This window comes from Cebus imitator, unplaced genomic scaffold (assembly GCF_001604975.1).
Source record: "Cebus imitator isolate Cc_AM_T3 unplaced genomic scaffold, Cebus_imitator-1.0 Scaffold64, whole genome shotgun sequence".
Classification (NCBI taxonomy): Eukaryota; Metazoa; Chordata; class Mammalia; order Primates; family Cebidae; genus Cebus; species Cebus imitator.
This window is the reverse complement of record NW_016107379.1, coordinates 741,529-759,657: the sequence shown is the minus strand read 5'-3', so window position 1 is coordinate 759,657 and position 18,129 is coordinate 741,529. Positions and strand designations below refer to the sequence as shown.

At 36.4% G+C, this 18,129-nt stretch overlaps 1 protein-coding gene and 1 pseudogene across 3 annotated transcripts in view; both read right to left on the bottom strand.

Moving 5' to 3' along the window:
• The window catches only part of CFAP299 (cilia and flagella associated protein 299), a 664,079-nt gene that overhangs the window by 288,099 nt on the left and 357,851 nt on the right, over positions 1-18,129 (bottom strand). The gene's annotated exons all lie outside the window — the stretch shown is intronic.
• Positions 6,932-7,671, bottom strand: LOC108305528 (annotated as a pseudogene).

Sequence of the window (18,129 nt, the reverse complement as noted above, 5' to 3'; positions counted from 1 at the left end):
GCAACCTCCGCCTCCCGGGTTCAGGCAATTCTCCTGCCTCAGCCTCCTGAGTAGCTGGGATTACAGGCAAGCGCCACCATGCCCAGCTGATTTTTTTGTATTTTTAGTAGAGACGGGGTTTCACCATGTTGACCAGGATGGTCTCGAATTTTTGACTTCGTGATCCACCCGGCTCAGCCTCCCAAAATGCTGGGATTACAGGAGGGTAGCTTTTAATGCCATGATTAGATCTTGCCCCATGAGCCCTTTAAATTTGGTCTGGAGTTCAGAGATGGTGAAAATCAGAGATTCTAGTCATAAGAAGGATTTGATTTATCGCTGTTGGCCTGAAGATGGAGAGGACCATGTGGAAGAAATGTGGACAAATTTTAGAAGCTCAGAGTGGCCTCTGGCTAACAGCCAGCAAGGAAATTTGGTTTTCTGTCCTACAACTAAAAATAATTGAATCCTGCCAACAAGAATGAACTTGGGGGTGGGTTTTCCCCAGCCCCTCCGTATGAGAACTCAGCCTGGCTGACACCTTTATTTCAGCATACGGAACTGTGAGCTAATAAATGAGTATTATTTTAAGCTGCCATGTTTATGGTAATTTGTTATACAGCAATAAAAGATCAATGTGTTTGGTTTAAACAATTTTGTAAATTGTTGTTAACATGAATTTACTACAGTAAAAAATTTCATATACAAGCACTATTTTGTTTGTGAGTTTATGTTGAATCCATCAGGACATATTATCAAGTCTGAAGCAAAGCTGATTTCTAAAATAATTTGGTATTTTAAAATTGTTGGGGGCTGTTCTTCTTGCTGAGAAAAATTTCAGTCTCATCTCTGAGTGTAAAAATTATAATAAATCTTGACCACTGCTAATCTATGGAATGACTATATTATAAGGCAACCCATGATATTCTATTTCCAACAAAAATTTATGGATGGTTAAGGCATAAGGGTAAATAATGTTTACTATTGACACTTTTGGACCATTAGACTCAATTATTTTCTACAAAATTCCTAGTGAAAAACAATAAACACCTTTTTATTTTCATAAGTTTTGTAAATTTGTAAAACTAATCATCTCTCTGTTGTATATGTATTTTCACTATCCGTTGTAACACCTTGGCTGATTCCCCTGTGGGTTGTACCGAATTACTGTTTCCTCAAATTCAAAACTTTCTTGCCTGTAGTTTTTCCATGTAGACTATTTATAGGTACTAATGCTTCAATCAGTTTATACTCAAGATTGACCCTTCAAACAACTGAGCAGTATTGGTAACATTTATTGGTTTATCAAGAGTCACAGAAACTGCTATATGGCACTTGCCTTGTTTTTCAATTGATTACTGCTGTTGCTGTCAACATTCTTGATTCTTTGGGCAACATTTTTTTTTTTTTTCACAAAAAGGCTAATAGTCTTAAACATATTTATTTTCTCTGAACAAATTTCCTCAGCTGCTGCAATCAAACCCATGAGTCAATTAACTCAACATTGACAAATGTCTTTCCTTGTTTGACTAACAAATGAGTAATGCAGAAACTTCGGTTACATCCTCATTTCACTTTTGACTCATGTGAAGAAATTCTGCTATAATAAGACACACCACTTGTAAATTTTAAATACTTTCTGATTATTGCTTTCTTATAGATTGCAACACTGTGATGAGTGCTTAGGTGGTGATATTCATGTTGACATATGCTGTATTACTTTAGCATGACTATAATGTCACTGCATAATAAACATGTTTTGCTTATGTTGTGTTATGACTATGTATGGCACTTTAAACACTGCGGAATTATAATTGTGTCAACTGATGGATACCGCACTTATCACTATTGAGAAGCAATGAAAGCACCAGACACAGTCTCTGCGGTGGTTTCTTAACTTTGCCATTAAAGTGCATAAACAGCCATAGATACACAAACAGATGAGCATGGCTGTGTTTTAATACAACTTTATTTATGGACACTGAAATTGGAAAATAATTTTCATGTGTTATAAAATATTCTTCTTTTGATTATTTCTTAACCATTTCAAACAGTCTCAGCTCATGAGTCCTACAAAAATAGATATCAGAACAGACTTGGCCCACAGGCCATGATAGTATTCCAGCCCCTGTTCTAAAGCTTAGATATTTCACACTTGAAGGCAAAAGAAGTCTGGGTTATTGGTCAGGGTCCCCATGTGTTACTATAGACTTGAGATTAAAGATAAATCTGGAAAGACACAAAATCTTATTTTCAGAAAAAGCACTTTGCTTAAGCCTTGATGCAAGAGGATACAAGAGTCTAACAGTCCTATGTAGTCTTTATTGGCAACTTGAGGCAGTGTTCCCTGGTGTGTCATCCATGAATCAAGCACTTTGTGGGGAATGGGGTGGTACTTATAAATGTATGTTCATGCCTACCTCCAATTTTATTTCATTAGGAACCTAAACTTTTAATAAATGATCCAGTTAATTCTTATGTATACGAAAGTTCAAGAGCAATTTTCTTAAGCTAGAGATACTTTGGTAGGTTTTTAGAAATGACCACATCAATATTTCATGGTCATGCATGAAACCAGAGGAGCCCATATATATACATTTATATATATATATATACATATATATATATAAAATTATATACTGAAATGTCAAAACCGACTGGCATAAACCAACTCAATAAATATCACACTAACAAATTGGTACTAAGACAAAGGGAAACTAGAAAAATCAGTGTATATGTATGCTAAAACATACATCACACATATAGAAATATATACATATACACTCACATACACATATAACTTTTTGTCTCTCAGTAGGAAATAGTTTAACATACCTACAAAATTTGAGTAATTTTCACCTTATAATTATTCTGGCTATAATTTCATATATCAATATGATAATCAGATGTTTGTATGTTGGGAAAGTACTAGGAGAAAGGTGGAAAATAATTTTAAATCTGAGTTAAATTCATATTTTATCCCTCAAAATCCTTTCCTTTGATTTCTTTGAAGCTTTGAGGTTTATTTTAGCTGAATAGGCCAACATTTAATGTAAGTGGTTCTTTTTTTTTTAATTTAATACTTAGACAATACAGGGGTTCTGGAACATCCTCATTTGTTTTAATTAAAACTTTCAATGTTTAGGATATGTTTGCATAAACCCAACTCTCAAATATAAGAAAATATTTAGCAAAATATTAAGCAAAATAATCATTGCTTAATACATAGCAGAGACCACAGACTAACAAAGGGCAAAAATGATGTCAAGTTTTTAGAGTGCATCTAGGTATACTTGCTTTTAAAAGCCTACATTGGAAGTCAAATTGGCATTATAAAGGAAGTATAATCTGAATTTAGAGCATTCCATAGCAGCCAGTTAATGATAACATACATATTACCATACCTTAACATATACACTTCAACACATTTGAGAAGCTTGTACTCATTTAAAAAGAAAGATGTGGCTGGGCACTGTGGCTCATACCTGTAATCCCAGCACTTTGGGAGACTGAAGCGGAAGGATCACCTGAGGTCAGGAGTTGAAGACCAGCCTGGCCAACATGGTGAAACCCCATCTCTACTAAAAATTAAAAATTAGCCAGGTGTGGTGGCACAGGCCTGTAGTTCCAGCTACAGAGGCTTAGGTAGGAGAATCGCTTGAACCCAGGAGGTGGAGGTTGCAGTGAACCGAGATTGCGCTGCCGCACTCCAGCCTGGGCAACAGAGTGAGACTCCATCAAAAAAAAATTGCAAGATTTATTACATAATCAATATTGCAGCAGTAGCAGAAATTTTTACAATTCAAAAAAATTAAAAATTTCGCTACATTAAATAAATATTCGTATGCTCCCCAGTTAAAATACACTCATTATTTTCACTGTTAACAGTCATAGTGGAGATAAAACTTCACATCCTGCATTAATCACAACTGTGTTCCATGTCACCTCCTTATCATTTTAAAGGTCATTTATAGTAACAGTGTTAAGTAAATTCTAATTATATTCATCAGTCTCCAATTGTTAGATAATTAGGTTGCTTGCTGATTTTTAAATTTAAAAATTGCATTCAAGCAACAACTAACTAGAAGGCAACCAGTCCAGTGTTCCCCACCATTAGGTGGAGACTGGGGTTAAATAGAAGATGGCTTTCCCTGTTAGATCAATAGACCAGTTCTGTTCCCACTCCTCCTACTCAGCAGTTAGTACGTTACTGATAACGGAACAGAATTGTTCAAACTCCTTTTCCTCTTTTCTTGGACACATGACCAGATTAAAGTTTCTCATACAATTAGATTTGGCCACATGACAGGGTTCTGGATGATGGGACATCAGCTTAAGCAATGTGCAACATTTTTAGGCTAGCTCATATGTATATTTAATCATACCTACCTACCAACATCCAAGATCTTCTTCATTCTTTCATTGAAAGGAAACTACTATACCACCCTGGCAGCCATGTGATAAAGAGGTCAGAGATTCCATTAACATGGGTCCCTGAATCACTAAGTGAAACAGAGTGTCGTCCACTTTTCAATAATCTAGAATTGCTCAGGGGCATTTTGTAAGAAATAAACTGGTTGTTTAAGCAATTAGAAATGTTGGGTGTGAATTTATTTCAGCAGTTACTATTATATTATTAAATGTAATTAGAGATACAGGCAAATAGAAGGTTGTGTTTTTCTCTCCTTTCCAAGGCAAAACTGCTAGCACTTTTGTCTCTCCGAGGCCTGCACTACTCCTGATTTTATTGTTATCAGCAGTTTCTACTTTAGCCTATAGTAAAAGCCTAAGGGTATTAGCTCTATGCTCTCCTCTCCATACAAAATGTGGCTGAGCCTTACCCAATTTCTAGTATCACATCTAAAATGGTAAGAATGATCATTTAACACTGTAGGCCCAGTTCTAAATTGACAACTTACAAAATACAAAAATCAAATATATCAACATTTATAAAACAGAATACATTAGAGTTGTCTGAAACCTCCCAAAGTGATTGCTACTTTGCAGACATAGTTCTATCTAGAATAGTCAGAGCTGGTATTACGTTAGATTGTTTTGGCAACCAATATTTATTCATTTTATTACAATTAAATGCAAAGAAAAGAATGTTGCTTCTGCAAATTTCAGGAATGTTTGCTCTTTTGCCAGTGATAACATTGACATATAATTATGCACATTATCTGCTCTATCTATTATGAACTTAACCATAAAGTAACTGTAAAATTACATCACATGGTATTCTTAGGTATGAACAAAATATGAGATTTCTTAAATGCAACGTGCATCATCTCTGTATGTATTTAATCTTAAGTTGGTCTTCAATTTAACTCTGCATTCCTTAAATTCATCTGACAGCCGATCTTATTTCCTGTGATAGCTCCTCCAGACTTTTCTACTCTTCTACAGTGACCATCCCCAACCCTGCATTTCTCATTTTCAGCATTTGATATTACTGAGATGATGCAGGCCATGATACACGAGTTGCTCAAATTCTTTGGCTTTCCCTCATCTTTATCTTCATTTATATATTTACTACTCTTACTTTCCACAGCATATGAATAACTTTCCATCAGCTCTTTCCAGCCTTGTGATATGCCTCCTGTAATCTAAATACACACCCATTCTTACTCTTGACTCCATGTATTTCTGTCTCCTCCAGTTTTTTTCTATCAGACCTCCTCTTTTTACCAGCACATACAATTTTCTCTTCTATCAATTTCTTTTTCTCATTCTGAAGCAAGATTCTACATATCCATAAAGACCAAAAAATGAAATCAAGAAAATCATCCCCAAGGCTTCTCAATGTCATCTCATCTTTCTCCTCCTTTTCACAAATATTTAAAAGGAAAACTATACTTTCTACTTTCTTTCCTTCCCCAGACACTGGTTTCTTAATTATTCTTAATCTAAATAAGAAGTAGGCTGGAAAGTGTCAGCTGAAGATGAGCTAAGACATAGAAATAGAAGCACAAAGGCAGGATGATGTAAAAGGATGACACACTTGGAGGAAAACATTTATGTTGGATGGTAAACTTGTGTATTTTCAGGGGAAGAATAAGAGAAAGGGCTGGAAAAGTAGAATATGATATTTTACAGAGGGCTCTGAATAGCAAGAACTGCACAATATTCAGTGCTTTCATTGAAATTATTTTATTTTATTTTATTTTATTTGCAGAGACAAGCCAACATTTATTTTTGTACCTTTCCTCCCATGTATATTTCAAGTCTTTTTCACAACAAGGCCCCAGGAATCTCCAGATTCACTTAGGTCCCTGGGCTTGTCCACTGCTGCAGGATTCTTAGGGAGCCTTGTACAAATGCTAGAGTTACTCAGTTACCAACATTAAACCCTAGGATAGGAGATGCAGCAAAGCAGGACTCCTTCCTCCATGGAATATGCTGATTTCAGACGAGGGGGCAGCCAATGTAGAAAACGTCATAATATTTCCCTTGGAACTGGACTCTGATGAGAGGTGCTTGCCATAAACATAAGCTACTGTTTTTTCTTTTCTTTTTTGAGACAGCTTCACTCTTGTTGCCCAGGCTAGAATGCAATGGTGCGATCTTGGCTCACCACAACCTCAGCCTCCCAATTTCAAGTGATTCTCCTGTCTCAGTCTCCTGAGTAGCTGGGATTACAGGCATGAGCCACCACACCTTGCTAATTTTTGTAGTTTTAGTAGAGATAGGGTTTCGCTATCTTGGTCAGGCTGGTCTTGAACTCCCAACATTAGGTGATCTGCCCTCCTTGGCTTCCCAAAGTACTGAGATTACGGGCATGAGCCACTGCACCCAGCCAGCTACTGTCTTTTCTTTGACACTTCCTTTCTGGTTTTTGAAGATAAAGCAGGAAATAATCTTCTCTAAAGATACTTGATACAAAGTCTCCAAAACCAAAAAACACATGCTTCCAATTCATTTATAAAAATTTATTGCAGTTTGGCACCTGGGTCTAGTTCAGCTGGCCAATGAGCTAATTGATATGTTCACCCCAATAGCCAGGTGTGCCCATCTCCTTGAGAAAGCCCACTCTACTTCTGGTAGCATGATGGGCCACTGAGAGGTGGAAAGGGTGCAAGAACTATGCGATCTCCTGGAAATGCTTCCCCGGGAAGGCAATTTCATGAATGAGGTCTTCCAATCAAATCACACAAAAATCCCCCAGGTGTACCTCGATCACCATGTTGTCCATCAGAGGGATGGTCTTATTATTGACCTTGGCTTGTCTATGTTTCAAATTGAGTTCCCAGATAGACTTCAGATTTGGAAATCCCCTGATCACATAAGGTTCCACTATACACAGCATTTTTAAATTCTGGGGGGTGATTTTTACAAAGACACCACTAAAAAATTTTTTAGGTGAAGACTTGCAATGGTTTTCTGCGTAAGTAAACTCACGCCATCAATCCTTTCGATGTGTACAACAGAGGCCAAGGAATGTTTATCTGGCAATTCCAAGGTGTGAGGTTTCACTTCTAGTCGTCTGACATGCACCTTGTCATGTGTCTGCCGCCAGGAATCATGTAAGAATGATTCCAGTTGCTTAAACCTGGGCCCTTTTCCTTTCTTCTGCTCCTTCTTTGCCAAAAGTGCCTGCTTTGCCTGGGTGCCTTTGAGGGCTTGATAAGTCTTCCTCTTTTTCAGGAGATTTTCTGGAACCAAAGAGATTTTTCTTTGCTCTTGCTCTGCCATCTTTCCAGTGTAGCCTATTTATTTATTTTTTGAGATGGAGTCTCACTCTGTCACCCAGGCTGGAGTGCAGTGGCCTGATCTTTGATCCCTGCAACTTCTGACTCCAGGGTTCAAGCAATTCTCCTACCTCAGCCTCCTGAGTAGCTGGGAATACAGGTGCTTGCCTGGCTAATTTTTTGTATTTTTAGTAGAGACAGGGTTACCGTGTTAGCAAGGATGGTCTTGATCTCCTGACATTGTGATCTTCCCACCTTGGCCTCCCAAAGTGCTGAGATTACATGCCTGAACCACTGTGTCTGGCCCATTGCAAGTATTTTTAAGCAAACAAATACTTCACAATCTTTAACATCACCAAATATAAGCAGAAACAATTTAAAATCAGAAAAATATATAACAGAGACCCAGCTACTCTCCTCAGTTCCACCTCCTAGTCTTTGGCTCTATTTTGTCTCTTCCTATGACTGTACATTTCTGCCTTTAAAGCAAATCCAATGATCAATGTCCTATTACACTATGATATACTTCACAGCTTTATTTGTCACTATCAGAATGAAGATTTACACATACTATATTTGACATAACATATGACAGGCAGTGAATACATATCTGAATGTGTGAATAAGTCATTAATAAAGGAAATTCTGGTTAAAAGCATGATAAATAACTGCTTACCATTACTTCTAAGATTTCCTATGGGCTTTTTGAGATATCATCCTTTCTCAAGGTTTCTGTGATTATAATAGGGAGCTTCCTGAGTTGCTAATTCACCCTTGTAAACAGATGTGCTCTTTTAGGAGGTAAATGTATATGATTGTCACTGATCCTTTCAAGCTTTTGATATATAATGGTATTTATGCAGTTATGATGTGTAATGGCATTTCATGTACCTATTGAAGCAAGGTATGGCAGACCTAATATGTACACAACTACATGCAGGAAATGAAAAGCTTACTGTGTGCCAGACATTGTTATATAGGCTTTATATTTACTAACTTTTTAAATTTGTAAAACAAAAAAGGGTGGCCCAGAGAAGTCAAGAGTTTGGACAAAGGCCATATAAGTAGTGAGTGTAAAACACAGGTGAGTATCAGGCTCATTCTCTTATTATGGCATCATTTGGGCCATTCCTAGGGCACCAAAAGTATCCACATGTATATATAAAAATTGTTTTAAATTTTAAATCCAGTAAAAATAATTCATGCAGACAAGAAAGGCAAGGATCGCTTTCACAAAAATGCCACCATTTAAGGGAAAGTTATCAGAGAAAAGAGATACTATACTTTTCCCCAATAATAAACTACTTGGGTTAGTTTACCTGCTGTCAGGTTAGAAATCAGGTGACATTGCTCTCTAATAACTAAACAGGTACTAATTTTTTTTTTTCTTTATGGTAGGGAAGGTCCAAGATAAGTTATGGACTGCAGACTCCAGAGGGACAAATGGAAATTGAAATTTCCCCTGCAAATATCGGAGACTGGCCAGGCATGGTGGCTCATTCCTGTAATCCCAGCACTTTGGGAGGCCAAGGTGGGTGGATCACCTGAAGTCAGGAGTTCGAGACCAGCCTAGCCAACATGGTGAAACCCTGTCTGTACTAAAAATATAAAAATTAGCCGGGCGTGGTGGTGGGTGCCTGTAATCCCAGCTACTTGGATGGCTGAGGCCGGAGAATTGCTTGAACGCAGGAGGCAAGGGTTGCAGTGAGCTGAGATCCTGCCACTGCACTCTTGTCTGGGCAACAAGAGCAAGGCTGTCTCAAAAACAAACAAACAAATAACAAATATCAGGCACCTGAGAAAGAAGAGAGAAGAGCAAAGAGAGAGGCAGAAGTAAAAACTAATTTCATAGACATCTACATGAATATTTCTATAAGTTTCTATAGATATTTCAAAGTATATACAGGTCTTGCCTTCCAACAGTTTAATTTAAGGCCAGCCTTATTTCTTAATACTTTGATTCTTGGTCACAAGGAAGATGCTAGTATTCTGCACAAAAGAAAGGATATGAACAGAGACTTCTCAAAAGAAGACATTTTTGCAGCCAACAAACACATGAAAAAAAGCTCATCATCACTGGTCATTAGAGAAATGCAAATCAAAACCACACTGAGATACTATCTCCTGCCAGTTAGAATGGCAATCATTAAAAAATCTGGAGACAACAGATGCTGGAGAAGATGTGGAGAAATAGGAACACTTTTACACTGTTGGTGGGAGTGTAAACTAGTTCAACCACTGTAGAAGATGATGTAGCGATTCCTCAGGGATATAGAACTAGAAATACCATTTGACCCAGCAATCTCATTACTGGGTATATACCCAAAGGATTATAAAACATTCAATTATAAAAACACATGCACACGTATGTTTATTGTGGCACTATTTACAATAGCAAAGACTTGGAACCAATCCAAATGCCTGTCAATGATAGACTGGATAATGTGGCACATACATACCATGGAATACTATGCAGCCATAAAAAAGGATGAGTTCATGTCCTTTGCAAGGACGTGGATGAAGCTGGAAACCATCATTCTCAGCAAATTGACATAAGAACAGAAAAACAAACATCACATGTTCTCCCTCCTAAGTGGGTTTTGAGCAATGAGAACACATGGACACAGGGAGGGGAACATCACACACTGGAGCCTGCCAGTGGGTGGAGGGACTAGGGGAGGGATAGCACGGGGTGGGAGTATTGGGGAGGGATAACATTAGGAGAAATACCTAAAGTAGATGACAGGAGGATGGATGCAGCCAACCACCATGGCACATGTATACCTATGTATCAAACCTGCATAATCTGCAAATGTACCCCAGAACTTAAAAGTATAATAAAAAAGAAAAGAAAAAGATGTGCTCATTATCAGAGTCATTTCAATAATCTAGGGGCTATATTAGCACATCATTGTCTTTAAGAAGATCTATAGGCCAAGCTAGGTTATTCTTTTCATCAGTCTTTCAGACACCAGCATTTCAGCTGAGGTAATAGCTTATTAATTACAGAGAATAGTAGGGTCAGCAGATCCATGTTCAAATAAAGAGAGATTTCAGTTTATTGAACAAAAAAATCCTGTAGATGCTACCTGAGGTTACAATTTAGCAAGCAAGAAGCCATTAACTTCTTTATTAAATAGACATATGCTATGTATATGTTAAGGGGGAAGTGGAGATTCCTCTCCAGTCTCACTAAGTCAAGACAGGGTCATGGAAGGTGAAATAGAATCAAATAAGAAAGAGACAGCTCAGTATATGAAGAGCTGGATGTTGATTTCTCTGAAGGATGGCATTAGCACAGCTTATTTCCATGATATCTTTCCAGAAAGTTAAGCATTTTTTCTTCCAGTATGTCATGTTTTCCAAGTACTACAGAAATACTCCATGATTCAGAATACAGACTCGATTGGAATTGTTTTGAGTTTTTCTGACATTTGTTACATGATACAAGATTTTAAACCTTGCTACTAATTAACTAGAATGAAATGCTTAACATAAGCTCATTTTATTGAGAACCCATATGCTTACTTTTAAAAATACAAAATATGTAGTATTTGCAGAGACACATTCTTTTACTTAGCAGAAATATGTCATATAGATGACGAGGGGATGAATGCAGCAAACCATTTTTTGTGTGTGTGAGGCAAGAGAGCCAGGAAGTAATATTCAATAAAATTTCGGAATTTACCCAAGTGGCAATAATTTTAAAAGGGATAAATATAAATAGTTGTATGGTCTTATCTGAGCACAGTGTTCTAGAATGACCTAATCTTCACCACAGGCATGCAGATTAATATGCACTGACAGCAACATTTCATACATTTGGTAAGGTATTTATCTGCATTCCACTTAAGAAACAGCTCAGTGTCATATGTAAAAGCAGAGAGATCATTTATTTCTTTGCATTTCCAAGAGAAATGTTCCGTGCCATAGGTTTCTTCAAAGGATAAATGTCTTTTTCAGAGGCAAATCAAAACAAATAAGCTGTGTATAGATCTATGAAATACATGTCAAAAGAGTTTATAAAAATGAATATTTACAAATATTGAACTGTCTCCTCTGTATTGTGTTAAAGTGGGTAATGAAAACTTCCTAACCTTGTGATCTAGTGGAGTAATTGAAAAAAGCTGAGATTTTTGAAAGGATATTATAAAAATAAATCTATTTATGCATCTCTTCTGCATCACTGTAGAGTTCTTTCCACCTCACCTCATTTTCCCACCTGTTTGGAAAGATATGTTCTGGCAGAGTGTCTAGGACTTAATATCATTCCTAACCAAATTCAAATTGAATTCCAGCCTCATAGCATCAAATCTCTGGGAGATAAAACCTGGCCACATACAAAGAACATAAACTGTTCCTTTACAAGATGGCAGGTATCTGGCATATGATTTGGGTTTTATTTAAACAAGCTGATTAGCAGTATCACATTGGCAAGTTCATTGTTTATAATCATTCTATTTCATTTGCCTATAAAAAGTGAAAGCACACATTTTGTTTTATAAGCCTGGTATGAATCAATAGGGATTTTTCCACCTCAAGAAAATACTGCAGAGCTAAAAGCAAGAAGGAAAAAGGATAAGTGCAAGAGATTTTAAAGCCCACCAACAGTGCTGTAAGAAGAAAGTCTCCGCTAACAATTACACCATTAACCACACTCGAATTTCTGTGGGAAAAATAATAGAGACACCAATAAATCTCACTGGATTTCCTACCTAAAACCAGTGTAGATGAATGGACTCACATCAGACTAGGCTCTCAATAAGAAAAAAAAAAAAAAAAAAGATTATTACTTTTAAATAGCACTCCTTGCCAAAAGAGTCTTAGCACTTTCTCAAGAAAACCAACACATTTAGTTATTTTTGAAAAAGTAAGTAATTAAACTTGTTTGCTGATTGGTGTTTGACAACTGAATGTTTGAATTCAGATATTTTTAGTACAAATAATGTCATTTTTACATCCACAAGGCTGTTTTCTATATCCTCTCACTCAATATCTTCTCTTCTAACCCAACCCAACAATTCTTAAACCATATCCTCAACTATTTGATGTTCTTGATTTTTCCATTTGTGTTCTCAATTCTAATGTTTTTAAGATCCTTATTTCTTTTTTTTAACATCTTTATGCTTTTTTTTCAAAGTATGGAAGGAGGCAATGTCTGTATCACTCAGCTTAAGTTTCTATTGCAAATATGATTGAAGCATGGAAATAACTCATCAGAATTTAATATTAGATACATCCTTTTGGAAGGATTAGAAAAGAGATTGGAAATAACTAGAAGCAAAGAGTATAGCCGTCATCTAAGTGAGAAAATTATAATTTGAGGAGATCTATTTGATACGTAAATAGTACTTAAAAAGAACAGAATTTGGTACTAACCCATTAATGGAAGTGAAGAAAAATGAGAAGTTAAAGGTGGTTGCCATCTTTCTGATCACCATGTTGAACTCACTATAGTAAGGTAGTTAAATATTCCAAAGCCAGAATACTAGCCTTTACTACTTCCTAGCTGTGTGACCTTGGGTAAGTTACTTATACTTTTTCTTTATCAAATAATATTAATAATTATTATTTCATAGGAATTTTGTGAACATTGAGTTAATATTTGTGACTACACTTAACAATGAATGGCATTTAATAAACATGTAGTGAGTTTTAGTTACCACTTTTGTACTTTGTAATTAATATCATAATACTTATTGTTTCAATATAGTCAAGTTACAAGCCAGAATTTCAATTTTGACATCTGTGTTAGGTAAATGCTAGCATTTCTTAATTTTCCATCTTTCAGCTATGACACTGGCAATTTTTTGTCTTATTTGGTATTATTTCAATTTAACCAGATTGGCTTGGGCTTTTCAAAAACATGAATATTTATCCTTGGTTTGACTGATTAATCTAATCCTTGGTTTGATTGATTAATAACTTATTTTCTTCATAATATACATTAAAGTTACCTAAAATGTACCTAAAATTAAAAGGTTTTCCTCATGCCACCCCGAATTATCTTGGGTGTCACTTTGTTTAGACACATCTTGGGATATACTATCCCATGTCATGTTAGCTCACATGAAATTAGAGGACCAAATTGAAAGTTGGATGGCAGCAGCCATAAATCTTACCCTTGGCTGCCTTGATTATGTTAAATCTAATTATTATGATCGCTCTTATATTTCACCATGGTCCCAAGCCGCTATTCCAAAAATCTAAGAGATGGCCGTGATCAAACCCAGGTAGTCCCCACTACCATCACCTGCTGAGGCTTCGCCTAAAGTTTATAGGCCCAGAACACCAATCCAAAAGATTAGGAATAATTGATTCTCACTTAATTCTGTATTTTGCTATTGTTGCTTTGTTTAGTTTGTTTCTTTGTTTAGGAATCAGGGTATTAGTGGCTCCAGTATCTGTCTGAATAGACTGGGAAAGGCGAGGCAATAGGGTTATAAGAGTAGCAGGGATCTAAAAAACACCCAAAACAATGACTGTACAAACACACTTGCTTCTAAAATTATCTTTAAACCTTACACTAGTCTATAAAGAAATTCAACCTATTTGAGGTCTATTTACCAAGGATCTCTAATTCTTTCACAAAGATTTTTTAAAATATATATATGTAGATTGCAGAATTTTTTTTCAAAGTTTTGTAGAGACAGTGTCTCACTATGTGTCCGGGGCTGGTCTCGTACTCCTAGGTTCAAGCAATCCCCCTGCCCTGGCCTCCCAAGGTGCTGGGATTACAGGCATGAGCCACTGTTCTCAGAAGAAATAACTCTTAAGAAATGACTTTCTTTTTTTCAAAGATTTAACTGCTTGATTAAAATCTTTACAAAAATATTAGACCTTTATATGTCTCAAGTGCATTGAACATATTTTTCATTGACAAAAGAATCTGATCCTAATTGCTTATCTATGCATAAAGATCACATATGATTTGCTTCTGACTACTTCCCCAACTTCGTTTCACTCTATTCTTCCCAGCATGCATCACTGTCCAAGCACATTGGATTTAGTATTCTTCACACACCTTAAGTTCATTTATGCCTCCAGATCTTCACACTTCCCATGTTCTTCTAGCCATTCAGACTTCACCTCAATGTCACTGTCTCAGAGAAGCCTTCCATAATCATCCTTTGAATGTTGTCCCTCACTCATTATCACACACCGTTTTTATTCCTTTTTACATTTATCACATGAAATCACCAAGTTTTTAAAATATTTATGTGTTTATTGTCTGTCTCCTTGAGTAGAACACAAATTATGTAAAAACAGTATTTTTACTATTGTGCACTTTATTCATTTTCATTTTATTTATTTTATTTTTTATTTTTCTGTCTCTTATTGGTATTTCATTGCCATCTGTCACTTTTAAAAGGGTGTTTATTCTTTTAAACTGCAGAAAGACCATACTTATTCTTCATAAACATAACTTCTTTTCCTGTAGATTCTCTGAACAAATGACTCATTTAAAATTAGTATATTTAAGGCATAGTGGACTAAATTCTACTTCTTTTTTAAAAATTCTACATATGAGAAGCTTTAGTCTGTTTATCCCCAAGATTTTATAGTATTTAAGACAATAGCTGGGTACTGTGGCTCATGCCTGTAATCCCAGCACTTTGAGAGGGCAAGACAGGCAGGTTGATTGAGCCCAGGAGTTTGAGAGAAGCCTGGGCAACATAGTGAGACCTCATCTCTATAAAAAATACAAAAATTAGTCTGATGTCTTGGTGCATGCCAGTAGCCTGAGGTGGGAGGATGACTTCAGCCTCGAAGGTTAAGTCTGCAGTGAGCTGTGATCATTCCACTGTACTGCACTCCAGCCTGGGCAACAGAGCAAGACACCATCTCAACTCAAACAAACAAACAAACAAACAAGATAAAGATAAGATCACAAGATCCTCAGTATTTTCTACTGTGCAGAGCATATGTGGTCTACATTGGTTGATTTCTGATACAGTCCATTGTAGCTATACAAAAGAAGAGGCTCATTTTAGGATGTAGTGGTAGGAAACAATACAAACAATATTTATATAAATGCCCACATCCATTTGGGTCTCATTCTCCTTCAAAAACAACAACAACAACATGTAGATGAATAGGACACAGCTTTGTCCCATCTGGATAGTGAAGGTGTCTGCTGAGAATGGCAATCAGACTTCACACTGAACTATCTGTGAGAAAGTTACTTCTGGAATAAGATTAGTAGAAAGAAGCTAGGTGGTCAAAGACTAAATTAAACAATAAGGGTTTAGCAGTCCATAAATAATCACCAGACTTTACCTGGAAGACATGATAATGGAACTGATTTTCTAATATATTCAGAAGTAGCCAAAACAATCCACGCCGGCTATTATTTAACAACCTATCAAATTTTATCCAAACGTAGGATGAGACGTGGACTTAATATAGAAATACTATAAATACTATCCTGTCCCCAAATATGGAAGCCATCTATATATTTGTATTTTCTTGGCTTTCATACCTACTTAATGTTTTAAAATGATGCTATCATGAGGCATCCCCAAACACCACAGAGTGCAAAGGGTTTCTTAGAAAACCCTAATGATTTGGTCACTGCTAGCACAAGTGTACTCCAAAAAATCTGGCTCCTGCATCTAACAAAAATTCATGTTATAGAGACTCATCTAAGCCATGTAAATGAAGCTTTTATTGCTGTTTCAAACTCCCACATTTATAATATATTCGTTCTGCACAATTCAATCACAGTAATTTTTTTCAAAGCATAAAATTTAAGACACATTCAAAAGAAAACTAGCAATTTCACCTTAATTCATTCTGTAAATAATTTGAAATATTTTAAGAATTGAAAATACACTTCTGCCCACAATTGACATTTAAAGATAATTAAATACAATTATTCCTATTGAAAGCCGAAACATTTGAAAGAGAGCTGTTGCCAAGTTAGAATTCAAGATATCAATTAAATACCATTTTATTCTGGCAAATAACAACTGCACTCATAAACACTATACAGACATTGGCAACTCTTCTGCACACCTGTTACTGCATACTATAATGAAATTTAATTAATCAGAGTATTTGGTAAGTCATATTATTTGAAATTGTTAGTAATCAAAGTTGAGAGCAGAATATAGATATATATTGTCCTTTCTTACTGAAAAAACATTACCATATATAAACTACTGGTGACCAGCATTTGGCCTTGCAAAATAAGAATTATAGCATAGACTTGACTCTCAGTCAGGTGGCATGGATGTTGAGCTTTTGCTTTTCTTTAGAATTGGCAGGAAAAGCCTGTCTTGTGAGACGTATGTACTGACCTCAAAGGGTGAAATGCAGGGTACTATTTATTCAGGTGAAAAAATACAAAGCTTCATGTGTTGTTCAATGGGGATCAAACAAAGAAGATTCCAAAGAATGTACTGTATGTGTGACTTTCAGAAATTGACTGTTGCATTTCCAATATTAAAGTGTAAGCCAGAAATACCAAAGGTTTTAGGGTAGTAGCAATTTTATACATGGTAATTTTTCAAATAGAAGATTTTTATAATGTTTTTATATAAACAATAGGCAAATCATAGGAATGATTTCCTCAATGTCCTAATTAGGCTTTTTATGAAAGCCATAAGGGTAATAATCTACTGAGTTGAATGAATAACTTTTACAATTCTTACTGGAAAATTTCTTTTTTTTTAAATTGCACTTTAGATTCTGGGGTACATGTGCAGATCATGCAGGATTGTTGCATAGGTACCTACATGGAAAGGTGGTTTGCTGCCTTCATCCCCCCATCACCTGTATCTGGTATTTCTCCCCATGTTATCCTTCCCCAGCCTTCCCACTCCCCCACTGCCCCTTCTCTAGCTCCCCACAACTGACCACAGTGTGTGATGCTCCCCTCCCTGTGTCCATGTGTTCTAATTATTCAACACCCACCTATGAGTGAGAACATGTGGTGTTTGGTTTTCTGTTCTTGTGTCAGTTTGCCAAGAATGATGGTTTCCAGATTCATTCATGTCCCTATGAAGGACACAAACTCATCTTTTTTTATGGCTGCATAGTATTCCATTAGTATTCCATGGCGTGTATGTGCCATATTTTCTTTATCCAGTCTATCACTGATGGACATTTGGGTTGTAAAATTTCTTTTTTTTCCCCATGTATTTATTTTATTGCATTTTAGGTTTTCGGGTACATATGAAGAACATGCAAGATTGTTGCATAGGAACACACGTGGCAGTGTGATTTGCTGCCTTCCTCCCCATCACCTACATCTGACATCTCTCCCCTTGCTATCTCTCCCCAGCTCCCCAACCCCCACTGTCCCTTCCCTATTTCCCCCCAACTGACCCCAGTGTGTAGTGCTCCACTCTCTGTGTCTATGTGTTCTCATTGTTCAACACCCGCCTATGAGTGAGAACATGCGGTGTTTGATCTTCTGCTCTTCTGTCAGTTTGCTGAGAATGATGGTTTCCAGGTT